At 34.4% G+C, this 17630-nt stretch overlaps 1 pseudogene; it reads right to left on the minus strand.

The window, feature by feature from the left end:
- Nucleotides 1-1000: 1000 nt before the first annotated feature.
- Nucleotides 1001-17139, minus strand: LOC123788708 (multiple coagulation factor deficiency protein 2 homolog pseudogene; annotated as a pseudogene).
- Between the last annotated feature and the right edge of the window lie 491 nt (nucleotides 17140-17630).

The raw sequence follows: 17630 nt of genomic DNA on the forward strand, positions 1-17630 counted from the left end.
AAACCACAAAAACAATCCCTAGAAATAAAAGTTAAATACAAATATTAGGAAAGCTAATATTTGCTAATGATTAGAGTAAAGAACATTTTTTGGGATGCCTGGGTAGCTCAGTCAGTTAAGCGTCTATCTTTAGCTCAGGTCATGATCCCAGGACACTGGGATCAAGTCCCTCATTGGGCTCCTTACTCAGTGGGGAGCCTGCTTCTCCCTCTCCCTCTGCCCCTCCCCCCACTTGTGCTCTCTTTCTCTTTCTCTCACTTTCTGATAAACAAGCAAACAAACATAGAATAAAGAACATTTTTCAATTCAAGGTCTCCCCCAAATTGAAGACATAAAAGAAATAAAGTATAAGGCAGTAGTTTTATTAATATTGAAAAACTAAAATAATGCTAATCACTTAGGTCAGTGGTGTATCATTTCCAAAGTGCCAGAAGACACAGAATGTTAGACTCTAAGACTAGCTGGTCTTAGTATCCAAAATTCTTCTTATGCTGTCACTTTAATATAGCCTAAAACTTACTTGCCATCATTCAGGCCACAGGGAACTTTGCAGAATACTGACCACAGTTATCTGAAGAGACAGGACACACAAAGGGACACATCTGGCATTCATGCCATTCCTTCACTGTTACTGAAACATGCATCCACTTGGCAAAGTTTGTCTTACTTTTCAGATAGCATGAATGAAAATCAAGAAACCAGAGGTATTCCATAGTCAAGTTCCTGACTACTCTGCTCCAATTATCCAACATTCTTAAAAGGATTCTTTAACCAAGCCCTTGTCCAATAAGAGATTTAACAGTACTTGAGGACTACAGTATGTCCCATTTGTCTTCTATTTCCCTTGATTTCTCTTTCTCACTCCAGTGTAACAAACTGCTACAGGTTTTTACCAAAATACCGTAGCAGTAGTTTGAAATGTGTTATTTTGCATTACCAAAAGTGTTCAATCACATCATAAAGGGTGACATTTCCATATAACTAGATGGCCAAACAATGTCTAATACAGTGATTTTGCAAATTCAGCATAGTCTATGTGTTCATCATTGTTCTTGTCATCCTTTCTCAAAACACCATCAAGTTAATCAGTTCAGCTTCACTCATTGGTGGTGCCTGTTCATTATCCTCCTCCTTATGGATGTGAGTGATGTCTGTGGAAAGTTCTAGGTCATCACACAAATTATTGTCGTCATAATCAAGCATTCTGAAATAACGGAGCTGTAGCTCTTGTGGAGACATCTCCGCCTCTGGTTTGTTGATGACACTTTTTAGATACTCTGTGATATGCTCTTGGTCATTCACTGTGTTCTCATCCAGGCCCACGCTGCCGGGATGGGAGCAGCTCACTCCAGGCACCTCAACCCTGGCATCTGAAGCTTAAAAGGCCAAGAGCAGGCCACATGGGAAGGGGGTTTTGAACAGCCAAAGATAATCACGGTCACCAGTACCCTCACTGCCTTTAGTTTCCAAGCAGTTTTCCTCAGACATGAAGCCTTCCAGCCAACTTTTCCTTATTTTTTAAAGATAATCTTATTTGTTTTTAATTGGGAATAGGTTTGGAAGAATTTCCCAGATAAATTGGTTGTTTGTTTTTAGTTATTTAAATTTAGTTAATAAATACACAGTGTAAAATTCTAGAGTATGAGCAATTATGTTATGAGTTATGAATTATGGTACCTTGCTTCATTTATATTTTCATGTTGAAAGTTAAGGTGAAACATTACCTACCCTTTTTTTCTTAGTGAAAAGAGCTTCTTACATTCTAAAAGCTTAGTAATTCTATGTTTTTGAAATGTACAAACAGCTAAAACTTAGTTTTTCTCTCTCTTGTAGACTTTGTATTGAGGAAATTTCCATAATTCAATAGTTATACTTCTAATATTTTAATTGGGAGCATTTAGAAAAGTGAATGTGCTACATTATTCTGTAACTGGAGATTCAGTTAGTCAGTATAATGATGGTCTTTTGCCAAAATTAATTCTGACAAGGAACACTGGCATAATATATTAAATGCCAAGCCATAGAAACAACACCCCAGAAATAGGAGTTGATGATTCAAGCTTGGCAGAGCGTCCTTGTGCTCAATGTTAAAAACTAGCTTAAAGGCTGGCCATAACAACGTTTGAGAAGGAAGAATTCTTCTTTCCAACGTGTTCCTCAAGTTCAAAAACATAATAGAGATTTCAAAGAAATCTTGTTGAAAAATACAGGTCTAGAAAATAGTAAGGTCAAGAGATGAACTTGGAAGCCACCAATAAATAAAAGCCACAAATTACCATGGGAAGACTTTTTTTTTTTTTTTTTTTAAAGCTTTTAGACAGCTTCCATCTGAGGACTATGTGCTGGTCCTTACCTTCTGTCCTTTCAGTAATGCTTTTACTATCTTTAGGTTTGTTAATTCCTCATTAAAGTTGTAAGATGGATTAATCTTTAAAGGTAACAAACTTTACAAGAAAATTCATGAGTAATTTCACCTCAGTTAATTATCTCATGTCCTTACATTTGATCTTGTCCTTGTAACCATAGAGAGCTTTTTTTTCTCAAAGTTCTTCAACAACCCTAGCTGTCTCTTCATTAATTCACAATGTTCCTGCAAAGCACTATACTAGAACACTCATAATAAAGCCATTAGAGTCCTAAGTATTATTTTATGCCCTTTTACTGTGAGACACTTCAAAGTTAAGTAATACATTTTCCTATGTAATCTTTATGAAAGTGCTACTGCATATTCAAATCAATAGTTTTAGAAGTCCAGTATATCTGTTTTATTTCACAAACGAGTAACTTGAGATTAGAGGAAAACGGTATTTGAATGAATGAGTCCAATAGGAAAAAAAGTGGTAGAACATGAATTTTCTGTGAAGAGAGAATATTGTGCAAAGTTGTAGAGGTGAAGAACTCTGCCAACATCTAGTTTTTTGCACCTAAACCATCTTGGCTATTCTGCTACCACAGGATCTGAGCCACTGGGAATGGATATGCACGTATGAGTGTGTGTGTGTGCGTGTGCATATGTATACTTGCTTGTGGGCATGTTTAGCTAAATATATTTCTATATTTTGTCACCCATAGTATATTTACTACTGTACGTATATACACACATATATATATGTATACATACATACACACACACACACACTACATATATAGCACATTTTTGTTTGTGCCTCCAATATCTTTTCTATATCCAGTTTTATACAGGCATTTTCTCCAAATATATCTCTCTATATTTTTCTTGTCCACAATAATGGAAAAAAAATAGAAAAAAATGAAAATTTAGGTTGAGTACTGGACAACGATTTTTTCCTTCATAGAGGAACACAGACACCTATATTTGTATTTAAAATGCATTTTTTTATAACCAACATTTCAGTTTATAATACTTAAAATACATTTGGCTAGTTTAAAAAAATTCCGATTAACAAGGGAAACCTATTTGGGATTTTGTTAAAATTTCAGCTCAAATATGAAGAAGTTATAAAACACACAAACCATAGTTTCTTAGAACTGGAAATGCTTTGGGGCACCTGGGTGGCACAGCGGTTAAGCGCCTGCCTTCAGCTCAGGGCGTGATCCCGGCGTTGTGGGATCGAGCCCCACGTCAGGCTCCTCTGCTATGAGCCTGCTTCTCCCTCTCCAACTCCCCCTGCTTGTGTTCCCTCTCTCGCTGGCTGTCTCTATCTCTGTCAAATAAATAAATAAAATCTTAAAAAAAAAAAAAAAGAACTGGAAATGCTTTAAGAGTGCATATAAATTGTAATTGAACCATAATTTAGAAGATGAAGAAAAATCCTCTTTCACTGAGTTACTATCATTCAGAATATCTTTTAGAGAGTGGAAGGGACTTTTTATGAGAACACATAACACAATAGACTAGTGTTGTAATAGTGTAAACACTGATTATGATTATGTAGAAAGTAGTATTCTCAGGTTAAAAGCTTGGGCTCTGGAGAGATTTTTGAATTCTGGTTCCTATACACTTTATAGCTATCTGAGCTATTTTCTCTCTTTTCACTTTCTGTTTTTGGATAATAATACTATGTTTTTCATGGGGTTGTTAAATACATATTTATGTAGGTATGTTAGAGTCTAGCATATATTATGTATTCAATAAATATTTACTATTACTAAAGCAACTATGAGAAATTGTGAAAGAACAGGTACTATCTTTCCCTATTTTGGATTGTATTTGGAAGGAGAAAGGGAAACTAAGGATGATTCATTTTCAGGGAAATATAGTTATCAAGGCTTTAATTTTAAAGAAATCAGTACTTAGTGAAATAGTGCTTAAATATTAGCAAGTACCCCTTTATGGTCTCTACTAGGCAATCCAACAAAGCAATCTGCACTGTGCTGGAGAGAAAAAACAAAACAAAAAACAAAACATGTGACTTCTAAGGAAACTGTTCAAACTAAAGGAACCCAAGAATGTTTAAGAAATACTACTAAGGAACGGCAAAAAAGCATAAATGGAATTAGGCACTTCATTTTCCTAAACTGAGGACATATATTGGTTTCATTTCACATCCCATTCCCACAAATTGCTAGTGTCTTCATTGATTGCTACTTTGAAGATGTCTCTGAGACTATGGTTATATTCTTCAGGAGAGGGGATAGTCGGGGGTGCCTGGGTGGCTCAGTCATTAAGCGTCTGCCTTCGGCTCAGGGTGTGATCCTGGCATTCTGGGATCGAACCCCACATCAGGCTCCTCTGCTGAGAGCCTGCTTCTTCCTCTCCCACTCCCCCGCCTGTGTTCCCTCTCTCGCTGTGTCTCTCTCTGTCAAATAAATAAATAAAATCTTTAAAAAAAAAAAAAAGGAGAGGGGATAGTCTATAACAATGTCTGTTACAGGTGAGAAGAGGTGTGTTAGTGGCAAGTAGTTTATCCGGGGGCTAGATTATACAGTCAAAGAACCTTAGAATTCAAACATTCTCAGAGATAATATAGTTCCCCTTTCAATATAATTGCTGGAATCTCACATGTTTGAAATGAAAGTCACATGCCTTATTAGATTTTGAGTTTCTTCGGAACAAAAACTAGGAAGGACAGGTTGAATTTTTAGGCAAAAATTAATTCAGTCAATAAAAATGAGTATTTCTAACAAGTATTTCACTCCAATAGTGACATATGCTTTCTTTTAAGTAATGAGTACCCTTTTTGAGTAATTGTTTAAGAGGAGACTTGATGACATATATCTTCTGGATAAAGGGAAATACTTAGAATACATAACATTTAGTTTCTGACATAATTTTAAAATTCAACAATCTCATGAATATCATGAGTACCTGTCCTAGCAGAATTACGTAGGAAATAGACACTATTAAAAATTAATTCCTCATTCATGAGGCATCTGGTTGGCTCAATCACAGAGCATGTGATTCTTGATCTGAAAGTCATGAGTTCAAGCCACATGTTGGGAGTAGAGCCTACTTGAAAAAAAATTAATTCCTCATTCATAAAATTAAAAATGGAACATGGAATACACTTCTGGAAAGCCCCAAACAACGTTTCTGTGATGAAAAACTAAAATATAATCTTCAAATGTAAAATAATTAAGATGAACTCTAAAACATGCTTGAATAATATTATAAAGGTGAAAATAATGAGTAATAAAAAGAAACAAGTAATTGACTAGATATGGTAATTTTTTTAAACATAAGCTAAAACAGGTAATATTCTTGTATTGTAGAATATACATGACGAACCTCTCGTATGAAATCCACTACATTTGGAAATCCAGATTTATTCCACTATTAGGACACCTTTTATTCAGCTCAACTGTCCAGATTCTCTACAGGAACAGCTGAGATATTTAATTACAGGAGGTAAGACATAGGATTTTAAGTCACTTCTATGCTATTTTACAAGATACATAAGATATTTTGTAACTGCTAGAAACACATTATCATCCAACATATTTTAAAGTAAGAACTTGAACAAGACAATAGAAATAACATAATACATAGTGTACTTTATTTCTGTTTTATTACCTCATCACTCTCAGAGAATATAAATAATCAATTCATACTTTGGAGACTAGGTGTTGATACTCCTTCTCTGGCCACAACTCAGAATTTCCAGTATGATGCATTTCAAGAGATTCGGGAACCTATGACTTTCCAGGTACTTATTGAAGTTACTGATGAATTAGGTGGGAAGAAAGCTAGTCAGCTGTCAGCCACTACAACAGTCATAATTCATGTGTTTCCTTGGACCACAGTGGAGCCAACTTTTTCCACAAAAACAACTACAACTACAGTAAGTACTTAGTGATGAAATATAATTCTAAAGTAGTCTGAATTAATCATAAACACAGAAAGTATTTGGGAACTCTTACAGGAATTATTCTTATATTTTGGTAATAAAAGACATTAATGAAATAGTTACTTTAATACATTAGAATTTCCATCATCAGAGTAAGGAAAATTTGTTAGAGCTGTTAGGCAGTAATTTTGAGTCAAAGTAAATATTCATTTTTATAGGCCTTTTTGAAATTCTTTAGTTTGGATTTTTTTAGTAATTCTGTTCTTATGATAGCATGCTTTTTCTCCATTTAAATGAATACTTATGAGGTTTTCTTATGTACATAGCACTCTATAAGATTTACAAAAATAAAAGTTTGTGTCCTTGAAAAGCACAGTCTCACCGGAAGACAAGATATACACTTAGAACAATTTAAATAAATACTAGATAATGTCAAATGATAGCACAATTATTATTTAACTTTGAGTTTGAAAATAAGGTAAATTTATTTGGGCTGAGATACACGGTAAGTTCTCTATGAATAGAGAAGAAAAACAATAATATAGTTCTTTAAGAATAGATTTTTTTAAAAATTTAGAGCAGTATTTAATTGAAAATCAAATGTAAATAAAAATCACAGAATTCACAGTAAAAAAAAGAATTTTCAATATCAAAATAAGAATTTGTTTTAATTATTAACATTAAATGTATTAGTTGTTTCAGGGGTACAGGTCTGTGATTCATCTGTCTTATACAATTCACAGCACTCACCATAGCACATACCCTCCCCAATGTCCATCACCCAGCCACACCATCCCTCCCACACCCCTCCACTCCAACAACCCTCAGTTTGTTTCCTGAGATTAAAAGTCTCTTATGGTTTGTCTCCATCTCTTTTGTTTCATTTTTTCCTCTCTTCCTCTATGATCCTCTGCCTTGTTTCTCAAAGTTCATGTATCAGTGAGATCATATGAAAATTGTCTTTCTCTGATTGACTTATTTTGCTTAGCATAATACCTTCTAGTTCCACCCAGGTCATTGCAAATGGCAAGATTTCATTTTTTTTGATGGCTGGAGAATATTTCATTGTATATGTATACCACATCTTCTTTATCCATTCAACTGTTGATGGACATCTGAGCTCTTCCCATAGTTAGGTTATCGTGAACGTTGCTGCTATAAACATTGGGGTGCACGTGCCCCTTTGGATCACTACATTTATATCTTTGGGGGTAAATACCCAGTAGTGCAGTTGCCGGGTCATAGGGTAGCTCTATTTTCAACTTTTTGAGGAAACTCCATACTGTTTTCCAGTGTGGCTGCACCAGCTTACATTCCCACCAACAGCGTAGGAGGGTTGCCCTTCCTCCGCATCCTCACCAACATCTGTCATCTCCTGACTTGTTAATTTTAGCCATTTTGACTGGTGTGAGGCGGTATCACATTGTGGTTTTGATTTGTATTTCCCTGATGCAGAGTGATGTGGAGTACTTTTTCATGTGTCTGTTGGCCATTTGGATGTCTTCTTTGCAGAAATGTCTGTTCATGTCTTCTGCCCATTTCTTGATTGGAGTACTTGTTCTTTGGGTGTTGAGTTTGATAAGTTCTTGGTAGATTTTGGATATTAGCCCTTTATCTGATATGTCACTTGCAAATATCTTCTCCAATTCTGTTGGTTGTCTTTGGTTTTGTTGATTGTTTCCTTTGCTTTGCAAAAGCTTTTTATCTTGATGAAGTCCCAATAGTTCATTTTTGCCCTTGCTTCCCTTGACTTTAGCAATGTGTCTAGAAGAAGTTGCTGTGACTGAGGTCAAAGAGTTGCTGCCTGCGTTCTCTGCAAGGATTTTGATGGATTTCTGTCTCACATTTAGGTCTTTCATTTCTTTTGAGTCTATTTTTGTGTGTGGTATAAGGAAATGGTCCAGTTTCATTCCTCTGCATGTGGTTGTCCAATTTTCCCAACACTATTAGTTGACGAGACTGTCTTTTTTCCATTGGACATTCTTTCCTGCTTTGTCAAAGATTAGTTGACCATAGAGTTGAGGGTCCATTTCTGGGCACTCTATTCTGTTCCACTGATCTATGTGTCTGTTTTTGTGCCAGCACCATACTGTCTTGATAATTACAACTTTGTAATAGAGCTTGAAGTCCAGAATTGTGATGCCACTAGCTTTGGTTTACTTTTTCAACATTCCTCTGGCTATTTAGGGTCTTTTCTGGTTCCGTATAAAATTTAGGATTATTTGTTCCATTTCTGTGAAAAAAGTTGATGGTATTTTGATAGGGATTGCATTAAATGTGTAGATTGCTCTAAGTAGCATAGACATTTTCACAATATTTTTTCTTTCAACCCATGAGCATGGAACTTGTTTCCATTTCTTTGTGGCTTCCTCAATTTCTTTCATGAGTACTCTATGGTTTTCTGAGTATGGATTCTTTGCCTCTTTGGTTAGATTTATTCCTAGGTATCTCACGGTTTGGGTCCAATTGTAAATGGGAAATTAAAGAAGAATTAAATTCATGGAAACAAATAAAAATGAAAACACAACTGTTCAGACCTTTGGGATGCAGCAAAGGTGGTCCTAAGAGGAAAATATATAGCAATATAAGCCTTTCTCAAGAAACATGAAAAGTCTCAAATACACAGCATAACCCTACACCTAAAAGAGCTGGAGAAAGAACAGCAAATAAAGCCTAAACCCAGCAGGAGAAGAGAAATAATAAAGATTAGAGCAGAAATCAATGAAATAGAAACCAAAAGAATAGTAGAACAGATCAACAAAACTAGGAGCTGGTTCTTTGAAAGAATTAATAAGATTGATAAACCCCTCGCCAGACTTATCAAAAAGAAAAGAGAAAGCACCCAAATAAATAAAATCATGAATGAAAGAGGAGAGATCACAACCAACGCCAAAGAAATACAAACAATTATAAGAACATATTATGAGCAACTATATGCCAAAAAATTAGACAATCTGGAAGAAATGGATGCATTCCTAGAGATATATAAACTACCAAAACTGAACCAGAAAGAAGTAGAAAACCTGAACAGATCCATATTCAGCAAGGAAATTGAAGCAGTCATCAAAATTCTCCCAACAAACAAGAGCCCAGGGCCAGATGGCTTCCCAGGGGAATTCTACCAAACATTTAAAGAAGAATTAATACCTATTCTTCTGAAACCGTTCCAAAAAATAGAAATAGAAGGAAAACTTCCAAACTCATTTTATGAGGACAGCATTACCTTGATCCCAAAAGTAGACAAAGAGCCCATCAAAAAGGAGAATTACAGACCAATATTCCTGATGAACATGGATGCAAAACTTCTCACCAAAATACTAGCCAATAGGATCCAACAGTACACTAAAAGGATTATTCAGCAAGACCAAGTGGGATGTACTCCTGGGCTTCAAGGTTGGTTCAACATATGCAAATCAATCAATGTGATACATTACATTAAGAAAAGAAAGAACAAGAACCATATGATACTCTAAATAGATGCAGAAAAAAACATCTGACAAAGTACAGTACACTTTCTTGATTAAAACTCTTCACGGTGTAGGGATAGACGGTACATACCTCAATATCATAAAAGCCATCTATGAAAAACACACAGCGAATATCATTCTCAATGGGGAAAAACTGAGAGTTTTTTGCCTAAGATCAGGAACATGGCAGGGATGTCCACTATCACCACTGCTATTCAACACAGTCTTAGAAGTCCTAGCCTCAGCAATCAGACAACGAAAAGAAATAAAAGGCATCCTAATCAGCAAAGAAGAAGTCAAACGCTCACTCTTTGCAGGTGATATGACACTTTATGTGGAAAACCCAAAAGATTCCACCCCAAAACTGCTAGAACTAATACAGGAATTCTGTAAAGTGGCAGGATATAAAACTAATGCACAGAAATCAGTTGCATTTCTATACACCAATAACAAGACAGAAGAAAGAGAAATTAGGGAGTCAATCCCATTTACAATTGCACCCAGATTTATTTTTTTTAATTAATTAATTAATTAATTATTTAAAAAATTTTTTTATGTAAAGAGAAGAAGAAAAGCTTTGCAGGGAGAAGGTATAGAATTACCTAGGAAGAGTGTAATCTATTCTGGGAAATGCTGGGAAGGTAGTGAAGCTGGAAGCTAGATTTATGTCAAGAAAATGAAGCTCATGGTAGATAATGTAAAATATTTGAGCATGGGACATCCAGAATGCAGAGATTAGAAGTCTAGATAATTACTGAAAACAGAAAGTTATTAACTTTCACAGCAGAAGACCGACTCACAATGCCTCATACACTTTGTTAATGTGGAAATAAAGAGAAAATCAATGATGTGTAGGATGGCTTTGGAATATGCTGTTTGATTTCAAACAGGTGGACTTTGAATATCCAAGTAGGAATTCATATCCATGCCTTCACTCACATTATTATGATGCTCCCCATATAACTGAGCTAACACAATAAGATACGATTGAATTAAAATAGCCATTTGTTGGAAAAGTTATAGAAAATATCTCCCTTGCTTGATATCACAGTCAAGAAGTTTTGCATTAGCTGTACAAAATCATTATAATACAATTTAGATTCTCCTGATCCAAAGAAAACAAAACATGGGATTAAAGTGGTGTGGGACTGGTAATGCTCCCCAGAGCCCAGCAGAAAGAAATTTAAATTCTCTCTGTGAGAAGATAACAGTATACTAAGCCTCCAATTATTTCTAACAATTTTTTCAATCTAGGGAACACCACATGATTAAATATAGCTAGGCACATGAGAAAATAAGATGTCATAACCAAGAAGCAACAAAACCACAAAAAGCATAAACAGAAACAAAATAATTATGCTTATTAAGTTCAAGAGATATAAAGTCCAAGTTTGAAATTTGTTCAGGGTATTAGAGACTATATAAGTAACACAGAATATCTGAAAACATATCAAATACATCTAGAAATTTAAAATACAATAGCTGAAATTAAATCCTGACCATATTGATATATAGCATATATAAACACTACAATGAACAATTACTGAATATACATTTTTTACAGATTTTATTTATTTATTTGACAGAGAGAGAGAGTACAAGCAGGGGGAGTGGCAGGGAGAGGGAGAAGCAGGCTCCTGCTGCGCAGAGAGCCTGACGTGGGGCTCCATCGCAGGACCCTAGGATTATCACCTTAGCCGAAGGCAGACGCTTAACCGACTGAGCCACCCAGTCACCCCTGAATATACATTTTTTTAGCACACATGTATGCATTAAAAAACTGATCATACATTAGTCTATAAAGCAGATCTGAACAGATTTCAGGGGATTGAAATCATGCTAAGTATTATATGTATTATATGTGACTTTAAGAAATTATACTGGAGATCAAAACAAACTGGCATTTAGAAGTTAAAAGAATAAAGACTATTTTTAAATAAATGAATGAATGAAAATACTACATAATAAAACTGTGAGATGGATGAAGTTAAAACAGAATTGAAAGATATATTTTCCTCTGAGTACCAATTTAACTAATTTTAATATGTAGTATTTTTGTTAACATTCATTTAAAAATATTATCTACTTCCTTAAAACTTATTTTCCCTGCATGTTATTTAAAACTACATTTCATCTGAAGTTAGAAAAAGAGTAAAAAATAAACACAAATAGACTTTTTTAAATGAAAAAATAAACTCAGAGACTTTTTAAATAACAAATGAAATTAATTAAATAGAAAGCAAACATACAAAATAAAGCAAAAAGTTGGTTATTTGAAAATAATAATAAAATCTATATATTACTTTGAAGAGGCTGAAGGTGAAGAGTGAAGTCACATTTTACTAATGTCAGAAGGAAAAGGGAATACCACTGAATACGGCAACTCTTAAAAAAAAAAAAAAGATCCTAAGAGAGTATCATAAACAACCTTGTCATTATGTTTGATGAAGAAAAATCAAGGTGGGAAGGCTTTGCTTACCTCAAATAAAGACTTAATATAAAATGCAATAATTAAGATAGTGTGGTATGGGTGCATGGGAAACAACTAGACACGAGAATAGAATAAAAAGTCTAGCTAATAATCCACAACATATAGACACCATCTATATAAAAAATGACACTACAGAGCAGTGGTAAAAGGATGATAGGTTCAATAAACAATACTGGGCAAAAGTCATGCATATAGACAAAATAAGAATGATCCCCAATTCAAATAAGCCCAGGTGAATTTGTAGACTTTAATGGCAAAAATAAAAAAAATAAGGGGCACCTTTCTGGGTCAGTCGGTAGAGCATGTTACTCCTTTTTTTTTTTTTTTTTTTTAGTTTATTTATTTGAGAGAGAGAGAGAGACAGCCAACGAGAGAGGGAACACAAGCAGGGGGAGTGGGAGAGGAAGAAGCAGGCTCCTGGTGGAAGAGCCCGACATGGGGCTCGATCCAAGAACTCCAGGATCACGCCCTGAGCCAAAGGCAGACGCTTAAGGACTAAGCCACCCAGGCACCCCGGAAGAGCATGCTACTCTTGATCTTGGGGTTGTAAATTCCAGCACCATGTTGGATGTAGAGATTACTTAATAAAATCTTTAAAAAAAATAAAAATAAACAAAATTACTAAACTGTAGAAAGAATATAAGACACTATCTTAATAATTTTGGGGTATGGAAAGATTTCTTAAGTAAGACCAAAAAAAACTAGACATAAGGAAATTTTTTGGAAATTGAGTACTTCAGAATTAAGTACTTGTTATTGGTAGGATATTTTACAATGTGACTTTTGTTCTGAAATAAGTTAGTGGAGAAGACCATGTGTAAGTTTAAAAATACTGGGAATAGGTTGACAATTACTGAGATTGTGTTATGGGTATCTGGTGAGTTATTGTACTACTTTTTTAAACTTCTGTATATATGTTAAGTATCACAAAATAGTAGTAGTAAGGTAATTGAAAGGGAATTAATCTGAGATTCCTATGCACTTTTTTAAGCTATTCTTATTTAATCCTGCAAATTTTTCTCCAAATGCCCTTCACAACTTAAATTTTCTCACTTTTTTTGGAGCTTCATTAAAACTATCTGCTTTGGAGCTTTTAATTGTATTTTATATAGTCAAACCTGGCAATTATTTTAAGCATAAATATTCTGCTGGTCATTCAGTAAATTAATTATTAGCCCCTACCACTACCCCAGAGTATGTGACCATGGAACTCTCTTTCACATTCCACAAATATACTTTCAAATTATTTTGTAAGTAAAGTAAATATTACCCAAGACTGATCTATAACATAGTAATATCATAAGATGTTATAGCAGCATTCTAACCAGTAGAATGTATTGCTTTTCATTTCTGACTCAACATGGACATCATCTACATATTCTGAGTCAATTTCTCTACTGGATCTTGCTTCTTTGGGACAGATCATTTTAGCCTGTACCATGGTGGAAAGAAAAAATCTAATTTATACCAACTCATTGATTTTTATCATCCAGATTTCTGATTAATAAAGCAAAATCTAGCAAAGCAGAATGCTTGAAATAAAGCATAACAGAATAAACAAATTCTGTAGCAAGTTGTGAAAGGAGTTTCAGACTTATAGTTGAGTGGTACTATATAATCCATATAACTCTTGACAAACTACATTAGACTTGCTAAAAGAGGCAAATCAATTAATGCTGCCTAGAAATGACTACAAACGTGTCACTTAAGAATTTACTCCCAAAGATTGTGGCAAATGGTCTAAGCTATTTTCCATAAGCCATGACAGCTTTTATGCTTCCATGTGTACTTACATAATACACGCATCTCTACAGGGAGATATGTATGATTCTCTTTGCAAAAAGTATTACCAAACCCGAAGTAACCTTAGAAATTCTATAGTTCAGTCCACCCATTGTGCAGGAAGGGGAAATGATATCCAAACAAGTCATAACTTCCATGTTCTTGAGAGTGAGCAGACAAAAACACCTGCATATTTTAAGACAGGTTTTTTAAAAAGATAATATTTCTACAGGCTTATTTATTATATTAGTGACTAGCTATTATTTGTATTTGACCATGTTATAAAATTACCCATAAAGATCACCTATGTCTTTAGATTATCTATTTATCAACTGCATGGACAAGCCTTGTGCCGGTTGGAGTACAAAGCTAAGTAAGTCAGGGAAAATCTTCTTGTTATAAATAATAGAATATCCAGCTTGAAGTGGCTTAACAATAAAAAGTCGGGTTCAAGAAAGTAGAAGACTATTAGGACAAAAAATTTGAAGATGTCTAATATCAACCTAAAGAATATGGACTTCATCTTATAATCAGAAAGGCCCAAAAAAGGTGTTACAAGAAATGGGTGATGAGGGGCACCTGGGTGGCTCAGTTGGTTGAAGCATCTGCCTTCAGCTCAGGTCATAATCTCAGGGTCCTGGGATCAAGTCCCTGAATCCCTGCTTCTCCCTCTGCCTGCTGCTCCCCCTGCTTGTGCTTGTTCTCTCTCTCTGTGTCAGATAAATAAAATCTTAAGGAAAAAAAAAAAAGAAAGAAAGAAAAGGGTGATAGGATGATCAGATATGTCCAACAAGTGTAACTAATTTAGAATACATGAGGGAAAGATTGGAAAATAAAGCCAGCAGTGCCCATGAAACCAGTTAGGATCCTATTTTATTAATCCAGATAAAAGAGTTAGGTCTTCAAAAGGCAGTGACACTTGATGTGGAGTTGAAGTGCTAGATCTGAAATATACATAAACAATAATATTCACCATTTATTGTGATTGGAATTTGTGTATTACAATATATTGTGGGAAAGAGAATTTCTCTTAGGATTTAGCCATTATTATTACACTACATTTTTTTTTTAACAAGGCAGATCTTTCAACTTTGAATGTTGAATGAGATATGAAAACTTAAAAACATTTCTAAGTGGTTAGAATACACTGCCAGGATTTTATCTGCTTCTAAAATATAACTATATAACTATAAAATCCATTACAAAAATAGAACATTCTTGAAGCCAGAATGCTAGTAATGTGCATCTATGAGTTATAAAGAAACTAAGGTCTGAGGATAAAAGATGCAAAGCAATTAAAAATAAATCCAATCATATTATAAATATTATAGGAGGCATCTCCAGCATGAAATTCACTATAAATGCAGATATTTTAACAAAAAAATTATTCAAAACTCTTGAAAAAAAAAAACTAGGGCATCTTATAAGTTGTAATCTAGTGAAGGCATTCAATAAAGACCTCTGCATCTTTTACAATGCCAAGTAAGGTAGTTGGTAAGTTAAAGGATCAATGTCATCCGTTATAAAAAGAAATGTGATCATTCTTAATTGGGGGCAGGGAGGATTCATGAACTGTTGCAGAATCTGATGAAAGCAATCGTCTCTCTCTCCAGAACAAAATGTGCACATGTATATGTGCATGCACTTTTATATTCAACTTTACAGGCTTGTACTACCCATCCATAGAACCCAGATTAAGAAACCCAGACTAAAAATAAGAGTTTATTCCTGCTTCTGAATTTGTTAAATAAAAAAAAAAAAAAGTTTCCACGGGCAAAACATATTTCTATTATTATAAAGTAAACAAAGCAATATAAGCCACTAAAATAAGTACAGAGAAAACTTTACACAATATATTTTTTATATATGTTAACACTCGCCATGCCTTGAAGCTTAGAAAGGAAAGTAAGAAATACTTTTATCTTAAATGTAGAAAGACTTAGTCAAAGCAGCTAAGAAGTAAACCCATCTCCATACTAAGTAAAATAAACAGAACTACTGTAAATTATCTCCTGATTAACCTTCATCTTTGAACCCATATGTGCCTACTCAGAGGTCCATCTCAGGGCAGGTAGAGAAGAAACTAACTTGTATTTCATGAACTGAATTAAACTTGTCCAATTTAAGTCCAGATTGGCTAAAAAGACAATGAGGTAACTGGCTAGACACCATTTCCTGCAAATATAATCCCCAAAGGATTATGAATCAAAATTCCTCAAACTATCACATGCAGCAAATTGAGTTCCGTAGTAAAAAGCCCAGAATTAATATCCATAAATCACATTAATTTATAACTATATTTTTACTCTGATTTCAACTTAAACAATGCATGGGTAAAAGAACAGAAGGGAGAAAATCTCTATAAATAACTCTGTCCAATCTTTTCATCAATTCATTGATGTTTCATGATGTGTAGCAGAATAATAAAAAAGGTTTTTAACCCACCAATGAAGAATTTGGAAAAGGCGTTAGATGCTTTAGACTTAATCTGAATTTTGAAAACTAATCCTAAAGACATGGCTGCTTAGAGATGAGCGATTATGTCTTTACAACCTTACATGTTTTCTACACTATCATGCTCACTGCAGAGGCATATTATTATCCCAAGGCTGATTTTGATTCATTGAAGACCAATCCTTTACTAGCATTATACCTCACAAGATAGTTTTCAATCAATCAAATATGTCTAGAACTTTGTTTTCAGCTGATAATTTGGAACAATGGGGTGCTGCTCATTCAAGGTAATGAAAGAGTACTAGTAAGTATTCAAAAGTTTTATAAGCTGGTTGTTTAGCCTTTTGTAGCTTGAAATCAGTCATGATGGGAATATCAGCACTATGGAATTTGGTAAATAATATATACCAGAATTTTTTTTTCTTCTTTTTAAGAGGTAGTTTACCACCACACTACTGGATTTGTCCATCTTATTCTTTAGTAAATTTCCCAAGGCAGAAGAAAATTAAAGTCGGTAGAAAGAAGATTTAAGTAAGATTAGCAAATACTTATGTATGATAAGCAAACGTTTAGCCACCAAAAAATGAAAGAGCATTTATTTTACTTTCTTACCCTTCATTTCGAAAAGCACTCTAGCCATATTTTTATAGGTCAGAGTATCAGCAGAAGCCACTGGCATGTTCTACTGACCTGAGTCTAGGCTTCACTTCTTGCATCTGTTCAATATTACAGAAGAAACTCGGAAAATATATTAATTGCTGTGAGCTATGGTTTAACACCCACTCTTCCTTGTATGCCTAGAAAATACAGCCCATCATTGGTATTTCTATAATCACCCAACATCTCCTACCCCGAACTAAATTTATCTTGTTCTTTGACTTTTTTAATATGCAGAAATAATGACACAGCAGTATTGGTAATAGTGGTCACTAACTGATTGCCTACTGAATGTTATAAACTTATGGAAGTATTTTTACTCCTTGTAGCAACTTTACTAACTAGGCAGCACTGTTCCAAACAGGAATTAAATTCCCCAATTTAACTAACAGTCATAATTTCAGCTCAGATCTGCTCTCAGATGCTACAATTGTTCTACTGTCTCAGTATTCCTGTATTTCTTAAACTTGATTAATCCATGTACCCCCTACAAGGAAAAAAGAAAGAAAAAAA

Source organism: Ursus americanus, chromosome 3, assembly GCF_024610735.1.
Source record: "Ursus americanus isolate L20-20 chromosome 3, mUrsAme1.1.p, whole genome shotgun sequence".
Lineage (NCBI taxonomy): Eukaryota > Metazoa > Chordata > Mammalia > Carnivora > Ursidae > Ursus > Ursus americanus.